This window comes from Malaya genurostris, chromosome 1, assembly GCF_030247185.1.
Source record: "Malaya genurostris strain Urasoe2022 chromosome 1, Malgen_1.1, whole genome shotgun sequence".
Taxonomy (NCBI): domain Eukaryota; kingdom Metazoa; phylum Arthropoda; class Insecta; order Diptera; family Culicidae; genus Malaya; species Malaya genurostris.
Genome location: NC_080570.1, coordinates 158,596,409 through 158,615,412, shown reverse-complemented (window position 1 = coordinate 158,615,412; position 19,004 = coordinate 158,596,409). Strand labels below are relative to the sequence as shown.

At 39.3% G+C, this 19,004-nt stretch overlaps 1 protein-coding gene across 2 annotated transcripts in view; it reads right to left on the bottom strand.

Annotated features, from left to right (window-relative positions):
• The window catches only part of LOC131426456 (putative lysozyme-like protein), a 182,552-nt gene extending 164,605 nt beyond the window's left edge, over positions 1–17,947 (bottom strand). Inside the window, exons 1-2 of one of the 2 annotated variants that reach the window (XM_058589197.1) lie at positions 17,603–17,947; positions 4,227–4,964 (exon numbers count right to left, since the gene is read on the bottom strand). The gene's annotated coding sequence lies outside the window, so the exon portion shown is untranslated. The remainder of the gene's footprint in view (positions 1–4,226; positions 4,965–17,602) is intronic. The other variant, XM_058589199.1, reaches the window with a different exon arrangement.
• Between the last annotated feature and the right edge of the window lie 1,057 nt (positions 17,948–19,004).

Genomic DNA, 19,004 nt, shown 5'->3' with positions numbered 1-19,004 from the left:
TCGAGGCCAAACTACCCCCACCCCCCACACATTAAACCGCTGACGAATGAAATTATCCGCTTCTTCACAGTCACACTTGATGGATTTGGTGCCGATTTCATTATACCAGTGCCGTGTCGGTGTCTTCAGTTTCAGTTCGCAAGACGAAAACTGATTTTTTATGGCACCAATTTTTCATTATTGCTGTTGAAAGTGTTTCAAAGTGTTGCCACACAAATTCGCACCTTGAATCAAACTTTTCAATGTCACGGCCCCAGAGCTGCCAAATTTGTTGTAGTAAATGGGGTAGAATGCTGTTCTTTTTTTGATATTCTTTAACGAGTTGCTGAGAACCGAAACTTCCAGATTAAAGACTGTCCCGGAAAGTATGCACGAAACCAAAAACCGCTGCCATTTCGCGATGGTTCAGAATCTGTCAATTTTTATGGCTACGCCCTGTTGTTTACACTCTTCTCTAACCACTTGTGCAGTTGTTTATTCGTTTTCATTAGTTTTTTTGGAAATGCGTGGACTTTCAGCAGAACAACGTCGAAAAATTGTGTACAAAACGCGGACTGTCACTGAGAAAGATAGCAAAAATGGAAGGAGTAAGTGAAAAAGCCGTGCGAAATGCAATCAGGAAGTTCGGTGAGTTTGAGGATAAACCGAAAACGGGTCGAAAAAAAAAGGTCCTGCTAACCCCCAGTTGGATAAGGGTTAAACCAGTCCGAGACATCCATTGAAGTCGAAAAATTTGATAAGAAAGCTATGATCTGGCAAGCAATTTGTAGCTGCGGTAAGATTTCGAAACCCCTTCATCACCACTGCTTGAATGAACAGCGAAAAATACATCAAGGAATGTTTACAAAAACGACTTTTACCCATGATTCGATGCCACAAGGATCCTGTTGTCTTCTGGCTAGATCTTGCTTCTTGCCACTACTCGAACTCAACGGTAGAATGGTATACTACCAAAAATGTCCCTTTCGTCCCAAAAGACATGAATCCACCAAATTGCCCACAACTTCGACCAATTGAGGAATTTTGGGCATTAACGAAGGCACATCTTAGGAAACATGCCGAAACCATTCAACAGTTCGAAAAAGATTGGAAAAAAGTGTCAAAACTTGTCGTCAAAATGTCTGTACGGAATTTAATGAGGAACGTTCGCAAGAAGGTGCGCCAGCTAGTCTACAATGGCTAAGTAGCAAATGTTGAGAATAATATTCTGTTGTTGTAGTCTAATATTATCAGTATATCGAATAAAATTTGAATATTGTGAATTATTTACAGCGAAATCAAAGTGCATCCATACTTTCTGGGACAGTCTTTAGACTAAGATTTTCCGATATCGTCGAGCTGAGTCGAATGGAATATAATATATAGGAGTCTCCGGAACTCCGATCAGAAATTCGTAATCACTGTAAAAATCGACTTTTGAACCGAGACACTGAGGGCCGAGTGTCGTATACCATTCGACTCAGTTCGTCGCGTAGGCAAAATGTCTGTGCGTATGTAGCAAAAATGTGCTCTCGATTGTCTCGGGGATGACAGAACCGATTTCCACAAACTTAGACTCAAATGAAAGGTTTCTTGGTCTCATGAAATGCCAATTGAATTTTATCCGGATTGAGCTACCGCTTTGGGAGTAACGGTAATGGTAATGGTAAAATGTGCAAAAAAAAAAGGCGGGTGGGTAATGTCAGAGACATAACTGGATGTCGTGAATACAAAAACAACTGACATGTTCCTTAACACTTCCGAATATCAATTAGTTGATCAATTGTATGAATTATGTAAGCATTCCCCTTTTCACATTTTTCGAAAAACAAAGAAGGCTTCACTTGATCTCGATTACTGTGAATTTCACACAGCGACAAGTGCACAAATCTAATCAAACAGTTCTAGATTTGCACTAAATTGAGGTTGTTTACCGTTGATTTGCGAAGAAGAAATCCTTATAGTTCTTTAGAAAATTTTTAGAGCCATTAGAACGGCTGATTTTGTGTTATGCTCTCCGTCGTTGTTTCCTTTTCGTTGTTTCACCAATGCAAACGACTAACAGCTGTGACGTAATCGCTCTTGTCGGAAGCGAAACTAGCTTTACAAACGACACACAATACATCTGCTCGCAGTGGCGATAGAATCCAAACTGATTCAATTTTTGTTAAGAGGTTTCTTTTTACGTGATTTCGTTTGTAACTTTTTCACTGACGATTATAAAAATCGCCGCATACAGAATTTTAATGTCAATTATTACATTTCGGATTTGCATAATTCATTGAAAGAAACTATCAGGGTGCTGTACGGGATTCATTCCTGCTTTTCAGAAGGACCAAATTGTGGAACTTACTACGATATAAAGCACTGTTCGGAACATTTTTCTCGAACAATTTGTTGTACAGCAGCAGATATTTTGTTCTCTTCCTCAGAACGCGTTCTGATTGGCTGGTGTTGACATGGGTCAAATGAGACAGGTTTTTCAATTGAAATACTTCAATGCTGTTGATAAACACATTTAAGTTGAAAAATTTCGATTTTATTGGTAGTTAGATTATATAAATGCTTCTACGGATCACTGAGATATGAGCTTTCAAAATACGAGAAAGGCAAACGCGCCTTATGAATTATCCTCTTTGATACTCGCTTATACCTAACATTTAAGAAGAGTTTAATTTTAAATTCTTTGGGATTATGTCACACAACTGAAAATTTTAACATAAAATTATGATCATATTTCCGATGGCATGTAGCAAAAATTATGTTGATTCATTAGATACAACAAGAGATATTCACGATCAAAAACTTATCACTCTCTCAGAGGGTAAATTTTGAAAAGGCGCCCATAGTAAAGTAAGTCATATTCACGACAAAATGAAGAAAAGGTGCACTCGATTTTCTTCAACTCAGATTCAACTTTAAGACCTAATAGCCCCATAGCCTACTATTGAATTTCATATGAATCCGACTTCCGGTTACGGAGTTAGGGAAAACATGTGTTCATGTAGAATTTTATCCAGATTCGGCTTCCGGTTACGGAAATACAGAGTGTGAAGTTTCAACCTGTCATAAAAAGATAATGCAGAAAATGTAAAAGTTCGTCTGAATTTGGCTCAAAACTGTTTCAATTTATCGATTAGTTGCTGGCCAAGCGAACCGATTTCAGCTAAACCGGCTCTGAGCTCCCGTTTCCGGAATTGCCGTAAATTGTGGTCAAACATTCAAAAACGAAACTCTCTTAATTTTCTCACTAAGTCGATTTTCACAAACTTAGATTCAAATAGAAAGGTCTACGTCTATAAAAAATAGACTGCTTTTGACTTTTTTCGGATCTGACTTCCAGTTCCGGAACAGGGTGAGATGTGTTTGAAATTGTAAGCCGTCGTTTAGAGCAAAAATTTAAAAAAGGAAGAATTCCTATTGTTAAAAAATTGAAAAGGTTATGCTAATGTGTGCCCAAATACACTTTTTTGTTATTATCAAATACTCAAAGAAAAGTTTTTTCAAATATTGCTTAGTAACTCCACTATGTGGATTCAAACAGGTTTTTCCACTAGGTGGGTTAAACAGGTTTTTTCACACTGCTTATCCAAAAACTTGAAAAAAATCAGTGATAACGAAGTTATCAATTTAAAAAAAAGTCCAGTTTTTAAAAAAACCGATTGTTTTGATCCATCCTAACATGAAAATGATCTTCACAAATGAAAGAAATACGGGTCTAATATTGTTCGATGGAGAACTGAGAGATCGTATATCTTTTTCTCAAATAATTTTTGAATGATATATTCCATTGCCTCGGCAATCCATTTTCCATGTCATTCACGGTGAATTGAACCTCGTGCAATTCACGTCATTACAAACAGATTTTACGCTGATTGAAAAAAATACCTCAACATGAAACAAAGTAGGCATTAGCCGCTTGTGCATCTACGGAAACCACTGCACTGTTGCTAACCAACCAGCCAGTCAGTCAGCCGTTCAAGGTCAAAGTGTTCCTTGAACTGACGTAAGAGGGATTTAGTACGATACGTCTTCGGTACTTCCTAGAGAGTTGGTGAAAGAAAATCGCATTACGAATAACGGAGCCGGAATCCAGAACAAGTAAAAAAAAAACGTACACCGTCTAACCGACGCAACTGCGGCCATTCTTTGCCAGCAGCACCAAATGCAATTAGAGAGGTAGAGAGGCATTTACTCTGCCGTGTGAGTTGGCTTGTTATTTGTTGTTTCTAGTTTTTTTTTCTCACCTCTCACATGAAACGGCAGGCAAGCTCCTCTGCTGACAGAGTGTAAATAGATTGCCTAAATTGTCGCGATTTATCACTCGACGGAAACAAAACAAATGACAGCTTTCTCTTCTTCTTCTAACAATAACAACAACAACAACAAGTATTGAGTGGCGCAATAATAGAAAAAAATCACTTCGAAAACAAACAAAAAACACTATGAATGAAAGAAATCTTCGCACTTTCAGCACTTTTCTTTTTCTTCTTATGTTACCCGTCAATTGCCGCTCACCACAAATCACCAAGCGACTGTTGAAAAGAAAATTCTCGCGTTTATTCGCGATCCGATACGGAGCGGTAATTTACTAGTTTAGTTATTTCGTTGTTGTTGCTTCCTCTTTTTGCGAGTGTGTGGCACCGGGTATTGAATTTTTATTGAAATCCTTCGGAAAAGGAGCAACACCGATCAAATCTCATCTTAGGTGCAAACTTTTCTTTTATTTTCTTAACTTCACACTGAACCAGGTTGGCACAAACAGAAACGCCGTGGGGTCACAGCACCTGCCGACCAGAAATACAGAGAGCGAGGAGGTCGATCAGTTTTACTGATGGAATCACTGAAATTTAGATAAAGTAGGTAGCTTCTGTAATCGCTGTCTGTCTTTTTTACTCTCTGAACATCTTTTCGAAAGGGTTTAAAATAACATTTCAGCTACAAATTCGATTAGTTGGGTGTTCTTCTACTCTTGTTTTTGGGTTCTGAAAAAAAAAAAGAAATTGAAAATTAGAAGCGGTTGAAGTCGATATTTCATACAATTAACGTAAAAATCAGATTTTGTACAAAATTCCCGAATTGGTAAGCGATTTGCATCTGCGAAACAAAAACTCAAATCTTCATTAAAAATGAGTGGTAGAAAAAAAAGTCGAGAAAAATTCGAGCTTCAAATTTATAAAGATTGGTAGAAAAATTCCGAATTAGCAAGTGATTTGCATCTGCGAAAAAACTTAAATCTTCAGTAAAAATGAGTGGTAGAAAATAAGCTAAGCAAAATTCGAGCTTCACATTTATAAAGAAGATTGGTAGAAAAATTTCCGAATTAGCAAGCGATTTGCATCTGCGAAAAACAACTCAAATCTTCATTAAAAATGAGTGGTAGGAAAAAAGTCAAGAAAAATTCGAGCTTCAAATTTATAGAGAAGATTAGTAGAACATTTCCGAATTGGCAAGCGATTTGCATCTGCGAAAAAAACTTAAATCTTCACTAAAAATGAGTGGTAGAAAAAAAGTCAAGAAAATTCGAGCTTCAAATTTTTAGAGAAAATTTCCCAATTAGCAAGCGATTTGAATCTGCGAAACAAAAACTCAAATCTTCGTTAAAAATGAGTGGTAGAAAAAAAGTCAACAAAAATTCGAACTTTAAATTCATAGAGAAGATTAGTAGATAATTTCCGAATTAGCAAGCGATTTGCGTCTGCAAAAAAACTCAAATCTTCAATAAAAATGAGTGGTAGAAAATAAGTCCAGAAAAATTCGAGCTTCAAATTTATAGAAAAGATTGGTAGAAAATTTCCGAATTGGCAAGCGATTTACATCTGCGAAAAAAACTCAAATCTTTATTAAAAATGACTGGTAGAAAAAAAGTCAAGAAAACTTCGAGCTTCAAATTTTTAGAGAAATTTTCCCAATTAGCAAGCGATTTGCATCTGCGAAACAAAAACTCAAATCTTTATTAAAAATGAATGGTAGAAAAAAAGTCAACAAAATTTCGAACTTCAAATTCATAGAGAAGATTAGTAGATAATTTCCGATTTAGCAAGCGATTTGCGTCTGCGAAAAAAACTCAAATCTTCAATAAAAATGAGTGGTAGAAAAAAAGTCGAGAAAAATTCGAGCTTCAAATTCATAGAGAAGATTAGTAGAAAATTTCCGAATTAGCAAGCGATTTGCGTCTGCGAAAAAAACTCAAATCTTCAATAAAAATGAGTGGTAGAAAAGAAGTCGAGAAAAATTCGAGCTTCAAATTTTTAGAGAAAATTTCCCAATTAGCAAGCGATTTGCATCTGCGAAAAAAAACTCAAATCTTCATTAAAAATGACTGGTAGAAAAAAAGTCAAGAAAAGTTCGAGCTTCAAATTAATAGAGAAGATTAGTAGAAAATTTCCGAGATAGCAAGCGATTTGCGTCTGCAGAAAAAATATAAATATTCGATAAATTCAGTGATAGAAAAAAACGCCAAGCAAAATTCGAGCTTCAAATTTATAGAGAAGAATAGGAGAAAATTTCCGAAATGGCAAGCGATTTGCATCTGCGAAGCAAAAACTCAAATCTTCATTAGAAATGAGTGGCTGAAAACAGCATTCTAAGCCTTGTTCACGATAAACTCGGGACATCTCTAGACATTCATTAAATATTTCTCGCATTCAAGAATGCTGATTCTTGAAATTGGCTTAAATGGCACGTTCCCCTTATTATTTGAAGATTTGTGCTGATAGACATGTGTCGGTTCATTGTGTAAAACCAATTTCTGGTACTGCTACAAGTTTTTAGATCGAAAATGGTGTCGAAAAAAGAGCAATTGTGAAAAACAATTGAAAATCCGGATCTGTGAATAAGAAACCTTGCAAAAAAGGCAGGGTTTTCCGGCAAGCACTGGCAGTAACGTTTTTTAAATCTTTCGATATACGTTTGATACCAGCCAGGAAGGTTGGGAGTGGAGCAAAAACGAATCTCAGAAACCACCAGAAGGACGCGCAGGGGAAGCAAATATCGTAGAAGAGACCTGATCTTTCGGTAAGTACTGTGGCTAGAAAAAAATGTCTTCAACTTTTGTGCATACTTCCAAGCACCGGCAAGGTATGAAGTCGTTCAAGGTGAAAAATGTATCGAAACTTATGGGAGACTGGGAGACTTTAAGCAGCTTCTCGGAATGTCTTTTTATACTGCCATGCAACGGAGTGGCGTAGAGAAGCATTTCAGGATGAAGAAAAAAGTCAAATTTCCCAAAACAAAAATATTTGGTTTGGCAGGCAATCTGGAGCTGTGGTCGAGCAAACCAAAACTTCATCACTATCGGAACGGTAAACTAGGAAATATACCGTCGAGAATGCCTAAAGAAGCGATTGTTACCATTCCTACGTAGCCATGACGCTCCCTCAATATTCTGGGTGGCTTTAGCATCTTGTCACTACGCCAAAGATGTTTTGCCATGGTATAAAAAGACTGTACCGAAAGGGGCGAATTCACCTAGCTACCCTGAGTTGTGACATGTCGAGTGGTATTGGGCTCTTGTGAAGAGAGAACTCTTTCAATATAAACAACTATAGCAGCCAAATCAAAGTTGCAAAGCCACACTAAAGTCGAAATTTAGTTAAAAAATCTCAAGAATCTAATTCTTGAATACAGTTACACATCTAGAACCGTGGAACTAAGATTTGGAACCAAATTCTAGACCTGCATTCTAGAACTGTATTCCGGACAGGAATTTTGGAACTGAATTAAGGAATTTTGAACGTTTTAAAGGACCCGACGGTAAGATTTATTTGGGTGCCCCTAACTTACTGAATGACCTTTTTTTGCTCCATGGGCCCTGAGCCACGTGCCCCCCACTGTCCACTGTCCGTAAAATCGACCCTGGTCTGAATCTGAATTTCCGTTAAAAAATTCAGTTTCAAAATTCAGATCCAAGTCCCATATTCATTTCCGAAATTTAGATCCAAAATCCAGGATTAGAATCATGTGTTGAAACTCGGTTTCAGTTCCAGAATTCCGAAATTGTATTCTGGCCGAGGAACTGAATTTTAGATCTGGATTCTGGATATAGTAAAAACTCTTTTCTTTGATTCTGAAACTGAATTTCAGAACTGAAATCAAGAACTGGATTCGGACCCTTCTGTCAAATCTGGCCTGAACCAAACGAATCGACTACGCAGGCTAGAATTTTAATTTCGTGTTATTTGTGGTTATCTCCTACCACTGAAAATCCTATCACTAATTGCTGATAATATTTCTGATGAACGACGAAAAAAATATGTTGCTACGTTATATAAAACAAGAGATATTCACGATCAAAAACTGATCACTCATCAGTGAAGTAAGTCGTACTCACGTCAAAAAACCGCAAATTTATAAACAAATTTTTTTTTGCCAAATGTCTTCAAAAATTCATAAAACAGCGAAATCTGGAATATTCTCGTCAAAAAATTGTTTGAAAAAAAAAACATCAACTTTGAGACTTGGAAAAATTTTGGAACTTCCGAAATCGAAAAAAAAGTTTTTATGCCAAGTGTCTTAGAAATGCATGAAACGTCAAAATCTGGTATAATCTTTAAAAATGTTTTTTTTTTCTAAATTGGAAATTTTGTTAGTGTTAGAGAACTGATATTTCGGGTTGGAATCAGATCTCGGAAATCCGCGGAATAATAGTCGTACAAAAACCGCATAAAATCCACGTGGAAGAGACCTCAGTTTAGTTACCTTCGAAAGCTAGACACTTTTTTTTAATTTTTCTATCAACTCACGATTACCGCGTCGAAAAAAACTGTTCGTCTTTTGAAGTGATCCAGTCCTAAAAGCATTTTTCCACTTCTTCATAACTAGTCAACAAATGTGAGAGACATCTATGAACACAAATGATAGCCGGAAGGGGCCAAGTCTGAGGAGTACGATGGGTTGGAGAAAAGTTCCCATATGAGTTCACAAATGATGTTTTTCCTCGCTTAGAGAACTGAAATTTCGGGATGACACCAGATTTCGATACTTCTAAGACAAAACAAGGAAACTTTAAAAATTCACATAAAAAATCGCGTAGCTTCGGAAATCCAGATAAAAAGCGTAATAAGTTGCCTTTGAAAGTTCGGCAGTTTATATTCACTTTATTCATCAACTCACGAATACCACGCCGAAAGAGCTGTTCATCTTTCGAAGCCATCCAGTTCTGAGGATATTTTCACTCAAAATAAATGATAGTAGGAAGGGGCCAAGTCTGGGGAGTATGACGGGTTCGCAAAAGTTTTCATCTGTGTTGTTGTGTGTGCGGGGACGTTGTCGTACTGCAAAATTACTCATATTCAAACCGTGCTTGATACAATTTCACCGTTTTGCTGCCGGTAGCGATTAGTTAGGTTTCCACTGGTTTGAAAAATTCTTAGTATCAAGACATCATTTTGATTTCACCAAATGCACAACATTTTTTTCTTTATTTATTTATATATTGTTTTACGTTGATTCAATAGTGCATAGCAGTTCATGGTGAACTGCCACGCCACTTAACAATTCAACATAAACCAACTGAGTAGACGTAAAGCAAGGTCTTGGTATTACATTCCTGCAGTGGAATTTGACCTTCTGTTTCCAGAGACTTCGCAGCCGATTCAGAGTTTACAGAACCACTCTACGACACTACGAATCCTTCCAGGTCGGGGCTCGAACATACGACGACTGGATTGTAAGACCAGTGCCCTATGCATTGAACCGCCAATCCGGAACGTAAAGTTATCTCTACTTGGGACACTTATTTTGTACATCCAAGGTACATAGTCTTTACGGATGAAGTCCCGCACATTTTCTTTCCGAAGCGATAAGGTTTCTCGGTTGATGTCAATGGTTGGTAAGGGTCGACCCATGATTTTCTGCGTTTGGGATTCTCAAAATAGATTCATTTTTCATCATTTTCCGCCACGATCCGGTGCAGAAAACCTCTCTGTTTAATGTCGATGAAGCAAAATTTCGCTCGTCGTTGCTCAACTCATTAGGAACCCATTTTCTCACCTTTTGAATCTTTCTCATGACGTGTAAACGATCAGACTCAAACTCGGTTTAACCTTTCCTCCATTGGTTTTTGAGTTTGGGTATTGCCTTCATTGAGAAATCATTCGTTGCGATAACAACAGAAAATATTCTCGTTTTAGTTCAGCTCATTCTTTCCACAAGACGAATTATTACAAGCCCATTTCTAACCAATTGATTGAACAATTATTCAAAGAAGGTCAAATCAAATTAGCAAAATATGTTCAACTTCTTAGCAGAGTCATCCTGAATTCCAAAGTGTCTCCAAAATGTCTCGAAATCACGTCTCACGGACACACACACACACGATCAGTCAACTTCCAAATCCGACGCCTCCGGATGAGTCACCGAACAGACCGTGTTCGACCATAAACGAATGGATTTTTGATGGACTTGGCGAATGTCTGCGCGGCGAAACCGCGCGTGATAAAAATGTCAAATTCATTGCCAAACAAAACAAAAAAAAACGAATCACTTTCGCCAAACTACGGATTTTGCTGATAATCATGGCTCGATCCATTGCAAAGAAAAAAACGCGATCGAACGTTCTACAGACAGCAGATGGCACTGACTAAAACGATACCATTTGCAGGCAATTAGGTTCGAATGTACAATTTCTCCATCGGTTTCCGGTTGGAAGTGGTGGAAAACCAATTTTTTTTCGATTTGCCAAGTTCCGTTAGCGGCCGAATCTATAAACGATGATACCTTTCAATTTGGCCTCAGAGCATTTTCCATCTCTCTGGTGATGATCACTGGCACTCGATCGGGTGATCCGTTAAAAATGTAGCAAAAGTGCAACGAAATTGCCTTGTTGTTATCTGACCGACTCGAAAAAAGGTTATTAAAAAAATGGAAGCTTTTTGTTTGGTTCGAATCGAAAGAAACGATCAGCCAAAAGATCTTCGCGATCGCCGCGGTACGCAACATGTGTGCAATTTTCCTGGCTTTGGCTTTTGACTGTCTGTCCGTTCGTTAGTTTATTTCTATGCCGATGCCAGTTTGGTTTGCAATGTGTTCGCTAGATGGATGTGTGTTTTATGAGGCAACCGATGGCCTTTTGCGCGTCAACGTCGTCGTCGTCGTCGTTTTTTCGAATTTGAAATTCCATTTGGCTCAGGCGAGACCAGAGGCGTTGCGGTGTTTTCCGTCTATGACTCTCCGGATCGCATGCATGCCGCTACATGTTAAAGTAGCTTATTCTCGTGTTGGTAGCTAACTAGACAAACATCGAATCAGCAGCGAAGAGTTACGTGAGCTGGTTACAATGTTTGTGTTTTTCCTTTCTTCTTGCTGCTCCTATCTGCGGTTGGTTTTTTATTACATTCGCGATGTAACTGATAGTGGGAACCCTTTGGCGGATTGATAACGAACTGCTTCACATGACATTACTGGTGGAAGTTAGTTTCGGTTGGTTCGAGCTGAACAATTGAACTCAAAAACCGGACGGCTACTTAATCAAATTTACTGCTGGAACGTGTGCCCACATGTGGCAGAGTAGCTCAGTTGGTGGAGCATTTCCACGGTAAGGAGAAGGTTGAGGGTTTGAGTCCGGCCTGTGGTGATATTTTTCGCAATTTTTCCTTTATCTGTCGTTCCTCTCGGATTGTTTTTCGTTGGCTGTGATGAAAAGAAAAAAAACTAGGTAACATACTGAGTCATTTTTATGCTATAATTACGGTATATGAAACTGCCCTTTTTTTACCAAAAACACGTTAATTTTTGGAAAATGGTAACAGTTTTTTCTTTAAAGTAGTCACCATTACTAGCTGCAATTTATGGATACTATGGCAAAAACTTGTTTGTTTAAACGTGGTCGTACAGACTCCGAAGATGGTGAACATTCTGGTTGTCCTATTGAGATGATTACTCCAGCAAACATAAAAAGTTCACAAAATCGCAGTATAGATATCAGATGACAGAGTGTGGTGACAACTATACACAAACATTCAGGCTTAACGAAGCTCCTTTCAAAGAGGGTGCGTGTTTGCTCACAGTCGATCGAAAACAACATCGAGTTGATGATTCAGATCAGTAATAAAGCAGGTTTTTCACATCGATATGTGACAATGGATGACCCATGGATCCATCATCTCCAATCACTCATTCCGGAACCCAAAACGATCATCATCTGAGTAAACTACAGCCGGTAAGACACGTCCGAAGTCCGTTATTGTTTCAGTTTCCTGGTATTCATCGACTGTATTGATCAATGGCAAATGATTTGAACGCAAAAATCAAGGAAAAACCACCTCATATGTCGAAGAAAAGAACACAGTTTTACCCAAACAATGCACCGATTCACAACTCGATGGCGACGATGGCTAAATCGAACGAATTACACTTCGCATTTCTTCCTCATCCACCGTACAGTCCAGACCCGGGCCCCCAGTGACTACCGGCTATTTGGTGATCTTAGAAAAATCATCTCAAATGAAGAAATAGCTTTATGTGAAGCCTATTTTGAGGTTAAAGACGCATCCGTTTACAAGTTAGGTATCGTGAAATTAGAGAAGCGTTAGAATGATTGTATTGCTCTTGAAGAAGATTGCATTGATGAATAAATTGATTTCTGGTAAAAAAAAGTGTAAAAAACAGACACATTAGACATATTCAGGGGAGCGGGTCATTTCGCGGAAAGTCGTTTCGCCGAAAGGATTATTTAGCCGAAAAAGCCATTTCGCCGAAAGGGTAATTTTTTTAGGGTCAAAAATATTTTTTTGCTTTAAATCTCCGCTTTAAACCGAAGCCAAGATGGCTCGATGATACAAAGCCGCCGAGGCCACGCCAGCTGAGTTAGCCGCCGACCCGCCGTCGAAAGCGGCGGCCTCTTGCCGCTCGTAACCGCCTCGTTTGCCCGGTCTACTCAAAGCTGTTTTTTTTTACTTAAGTTAGGTCCGAACAAGCGATAGCGAGGTCGGATAGCATACGAACAAAACGATGTGGCGAAACCGCATTAGATATTTTCCATCTGCACTCAGTTATCGGAAAATTCCGCAAACAATTGCCTGATAGCTACACTAATAAAGTCAACAAGTTATTTTGGGAATTCGGTTCTGAGGATTATGAATAAACCTACAAAAATTATTCAAGTCTCTGGATCATATTAGAAGTACGATTGTAGGTCAACAAAACGGAAGTAAACAGAATCATTTTTTATTTGTCTTCTTTTATCAACTCCAATTACGATATTAAGACTAATGTCGAATTCGGCAAAATTATCATTTCGGCGAAATGGCTTTCGGCGAAATGGCATTCGGCGAAACGACTTTCGGCGAAATGGCTTGACTAGTTTGTAAGCTGCAAAAACGGTCAATCAGATCAGGTTCAGATTTAAATTAACTATTTTGTCACTTTTGTGAATTATCTGAATCAATCTGGAATCTATTGGATCCTTGACGAAAATGTCATTTGAAAGACAATAGAAAGGCATTGCTACTCCATCACGTGGCTTAATAAGCGCCTTTTTTGTGACTTATAAGTAAATATGACAGGAGCCGTTACACGCTGAGTTTGATTCTTAGCGATTTGCGATTTTAGAAATAGAAATGCATGCTACTTTCGTTTAAAATTTATACACTGAGCTAAGGCACGACAATTTTTAGTGTCGAACTGACGTTGCGAAGTGTTAATTTTTAATAGTATTTCTATGACATTTTTCCCGGTAACCACCAATAAGCACATACTACTGTTGCATTATAACAGCAAATAATCGCACTTAAGGCTAAATTAAGGCTGACTTAAGCAAAATGTACGTCTATTCATAGATAATGCTTATTTATGGCTGATGTGCATTCTAAATTATTCTGATTGATTTACAACAGATGAGCTTTTAGATTACAGATATAGAGTTATAAGCATTTTTATTGCTCATAAGAGGCTATTTTAATGCCATTATTAGTGCTTACTGGTTATCTGTTTTTTTTTTCGTATACCTATTTCGAATGTCCTCTTTCGAATGCTACTTATGCCACATTTCGGACTCTTTGTTTGCCAACCCGAGCGGTCATTTGGTTTCATCATCTCTTCAACTCTGTTGCACCCCAGTTTACTTGCAATTTCTGTTTTTGATTGCCCATGGACAGTTGGATGGATTGATGTCCTTTTCGAAGAAAATCCATCCCGTTCCTTCTATACCACTTCTATAGCACTTCTCCGCTGTTGAGACAGCCTTCCAAATCAGGCCATAACACAGGCCTATTATGAATAATAATGTACGGAAGCATACGTCTTTTCAAGCTTTTTCCAAATAAAGTCTTGTTTATCACAACAAACTATTTTCCTGGTGAATGAAAACGTCACATTTGTTATTAGTAGTTTTTTTTCGATATTTGAAACTTTATCGACAAAACAAATAAAAAATGTTTATAAATTCAAAGTGTTTTCTGGCAAGTCTGGAATGCTCCTTTTTGAAAAATTTAATCGTTTTTGTTTGACTTCATCATAATTGGAGAAGTGCTGGTCAGCCATGGCATGCGGATTCGACCGAAAAAATCATAATCGGAAGGAGCAATGTCTGCGCTATACAGCGGGTGGCGTAAGACTTCCTAATTGAGCGTTTCTTTCACTATAGAATGCAAATTAAGAAACGCCATCGGTTAGAAAACAGTACAGGCGGTATTTGTTACTGAGCGTAACATTTGTAATTTTCTATTGAGTAAAAAGCGTAAAAAAATGTAACATACCTAATGCTGCCCTGATTTCTAGTATTACGGCTTAGTGATTCGAAAATATATAACACAGCGTTACATGCATTGTTTGAGAGTCAGTTATAGGTGTTGTGAAGCACTATATGCATTATTTTCGATTGATTTGTAGACATTATGAAGCGTTATATGTGTTAGAAGTGCTAAATAGTTACTATATGGTATGCGAGTTATACGCGTTACATACAGCAGAACAACGTCGAAAAATTGTGTACAAATGGTGCACAGAACGCGGACTGTCACTGAGAAAGACAGCAAAAATGGAAGGAGTAAGTGAAAAAGCCGTGCGAAATGTAATCAGGAAGTTCGGTGAGGATAAACCGAGAACGGGTCGAAAAAAAGGTCCTGCTAACCCTCAGTTGGATAAACGTATACTGAATGCGTTCGAGCAAAAGAAGAAGGTTTCAGTTCGGGATGTGGCCAAAAAAGAGGGCACTTCGAAGTCAAATGTTCTTCGTGCTATAGAACGTTTGAATCTTCGAACCTATAAAAAGCAGAAACAACCAAAACGTAGTCAGGCCGAGGGTTCGAAAGCTGTACAATACGATTCTTGCTGGAAATTTGAACTGCATAATCATGGACGACAAAACCTACGTGAAACTCGATTACAAATCCTTGCCGAGACCACAATATTATACGGTGCGAGAAGGGCAAGTGTTAAGCCAGTCCGAGACATCGATTGAAGTCGAAAAATTTGGTAAGAAAGCTATGGTCTGGCAAGCAATTTGTAGCTGCAGTTTAAATTTCGAAACCCTTCATCACCACTGCTTCAATGAACAGCGAAATATAGATCAAGGAATGTTTACAAAAACGACTTCTACCCATGATTCGAAGCCACAAGGATCCTCAGGAACTTGATTTCGAACCTGGAACTGAATCCGTTAATTGAATTTTGAACCTGGGTTAGGGAACCGTTTCTTGATGCTGGAACTGAATTCTCGTCTTGATTCTGTTCCAGCACCAACGGAAATGTCGAGCTCGTGGTGGTTGGTGGTTGGGACATGCTCAATTTTTCTCAATTTTTTTTATTTCCTATTCGCAATGAAACAATCTATATAGTTCTTCAGATACAATTTGGAGGCATCAGAATGGTTGAATTTGCATAATGTTCCCCATCGTTGTCCACTTTTCGTTGTATTTTGCTCAATAGCTTTTGTTCGGAACAAAACTGGCTCTGCGAATGAACCCGCAATTGATTCAATACTGAACTGAATTCTTGATACTGAAACTGGAACTGAGCTCTGGACCGGAATCAACCGGAATGGTGCACTTGATTCTTAGGCTAGAATGAACGAAATATATGAAGTGATAACTTTTTATATGTACCCATGTACGAGAAAGGCGTTATGATCACTCGTAATGTAATAAATAAATAGATAAATAGAAGTGTACTTGGGGTCTATTGCTAGGTTAAAAGATTGATTGATAGGTAAATGTTGAAAAATCTAGCAGGAATGACGAAAGACATGACACCACAATCTAGCGCTTTCTCAAGCCAACCATTCAAAAATCCTTCGACACCAAGAGCTGTCAAAGTGGCCCTGAACAAAACCCTAAATTGACAGTCGCTCCTCTGAATGCGACCAGACTCGAGCACAACGAGAGCAGCAAATTTCAGTACACAGTCGTGACGCCGCAGCACACGCAATTCGGTACACAAAACGTTGTGTTTATTTTTCCTTCCCGGCAAGTATCGTGCAGCATCATTCATTTCCATCCAGCTCACAGCTTGGACCCCCCCGGGTCCCGAAATCGACTTGGCCCGTACCCAAAACAAGTACGCAAAATCGTCATATCTTTCGCGCTCTCGCGTGACAACCGCCATTAACGAATTCTGACAAATTCTGTTCTTTTTTTCCTCCTCGAGCATCCATCCGCGGCCGTTTGTTGATTACATAATTGCGCCTTCGAGCTCGGTTGATCGTAATTGACATTCCAGAAGATGCAAAGCAAAACTGCGACGGTCTCTCTCTATCGATGCTCTAAATAGAAAGGAACACCGTCTCTAGTGCTCCGTCCGACTGTCTGTTTGGGTTCGCATCGTTGCGTTCAGCAGCGTAAAACCCCGTTCCGCCGAAACAAACGCGCCCCGTGCGGATTTGCTTCGTGAATCCACTTTCTCCTTCGAGTCCGAGATAGTGTAAAATTTAGCTTCTGCCAGCGAATCAAGAACTGCGCAAATATATTCCTCGCCATCTCGCGTTCCGTCGTACCTTTTTTCAGCCGGCTTCCATTCCATTCTGTGTTCCGACTGGCTGACTGACTTTTGGCTGTTGTTGTGAGCACCGACCGGAGGAAAAACCGATTTTCCTCCCACGACCCACACCCACTTTCTTTCATTCGATTCGAATGATAACTCACGCACACTTTCGCTCCGAGGCACTAAGAGACACACGGGATGACACATGCCATAACAAAACATTCCCCGGAGGAACTCGCTGTCTGATTCCAGCCAGCCAACCAACCAACCAACCAACCTCCGCAAAGTCCATCACACACAATTAAGGGCGGAAATTAAAATCGATGGCGTCACCCAAAAACATTACTATTTTAAGGGAACGGAAACTAGTCCAGAGAGGGTAGGAGATTTCCAGTCGTCCTTAAATATTACCACCCACCAGCCGCCACCCATCACCGAAAACGGCCGTTTGGGTGAGATAACAGTGGAAGAGGGTGGCTGCGGGTTGACGATCTGCAGTTGTGTTGGTGCAGCAGACAACGTAGTAAACGAATTTTTTCTTTCACTTTCAGGGCACCAATTCCGTCGTAGCTCCTTCTTGTGTAGAGGGACCCCATTTCAGGACGTAAACCTTTTTCTCCTTTCGGTGGTCCAGACAGGGTGTCCTAGTTCTGAATTCATTCGACACACAAAGGCTCGTTATCGGTGGGGTTATCTGATTGCTTACCAGTAGTACTCTAACCTCTTTGCTAGTGCAGACTTCCAGTTACCAACAAAGTTGGCAACGAACGAATTAACCTGCAAATTCACCGTCACTCACAAGATTTACACTAGTTTCAAACCATCGATCACCGAACTGTCTGTCATCCGATCTGACTTCCAACAACATTCGAAAAAAGAAAAAAACACACACAGCCGGGAGCAGCCCGACAAACAAACCGACCGGAGGCGCACACTACACGTACTGGCAGCTACGACGTTCCGAGCTGTTTTGCGAACTAACCGAACCAAGGCACGGTGGCCACCGTCAAACCGCTTGCTTGCGCCGTGAATTGAATGTTGTGTTCTTTTCTCTTCTACACCACCCGAACGCGCGGCTGTCACAAAACCCGACACTCGAGGAAACAGCGACACACACCGCCTGCTGCCACAGTCTGGGGCTCACACCGACGCGAAACGCACCGACACTCAGTTTGCTTGCCGTGGTGTAACTCACGACGGTGGCAAAATGAGTTGGCACCTCTCGCGCCGTACGCATTTTCCTCAACTTCACCGGTCTCTGATTCAAAGAACGGAGAACGATTTTTTTGCTGTATGTTCATATCCTCTCCGGTTCTCATTCTCTACGAGGTGACGGTTGCTTCGATTGAAAATTGAGTGAATTACAGCTTACAGGTTTATGGCAATGCGGGAAGCTTCGATGGATACCAGCAGGAAAAAAGCTACTTTCAGGGGCATTCGTTTCGATTTATAGCAATAATAAATATTGTAATATTTCTTATTTGACTGATTAGTGGATAGAGGTTCAATTTGCGGTCTATGTGAGTGACACGAATAAAACGTATAAGACGAAAAAAGACGGGTGGATAGTGGCAGAGACATGACCGGATTGACGTGAATACGAATAAATTCATCTAATTTAATGCAGACGCAATAAGAAAAATATGTGGCACCACTTTAATATCCTGAAGTCATCAAATGGCATTCAAAACAATACACACAATGCATTTTTCTCGAACGTAAAGCTGCTGAATGTTGGTTTTATTTGCACTTGTTTGGTGCGAACTTCGCACTACGAACGGTTCATTAAACTGTTCATTTTCACGTCCAATTTACATATTCCAACAGTTGAATCATTGTTTTAGCTGGTATCATGAGTTGCTGATCATATTTCCGATAGCACGTAACAAAAACTATGTTGATACGATAGATACAACAAGAGATATTCACGATCAAAAGCTTAACACTCTCCCAGAGGGTACAATTTGAAAAGACCCCCCATAGTAAAGTAGAGCGTATTCACGTCAAAAATGGATGGGTAATGTCAAAGACATATCTGGATGAAGTATGGAAACGAATTACCCTGACCCTTTTTGCCTTTCTCATATAGCAAAATGAATGAGCAAATG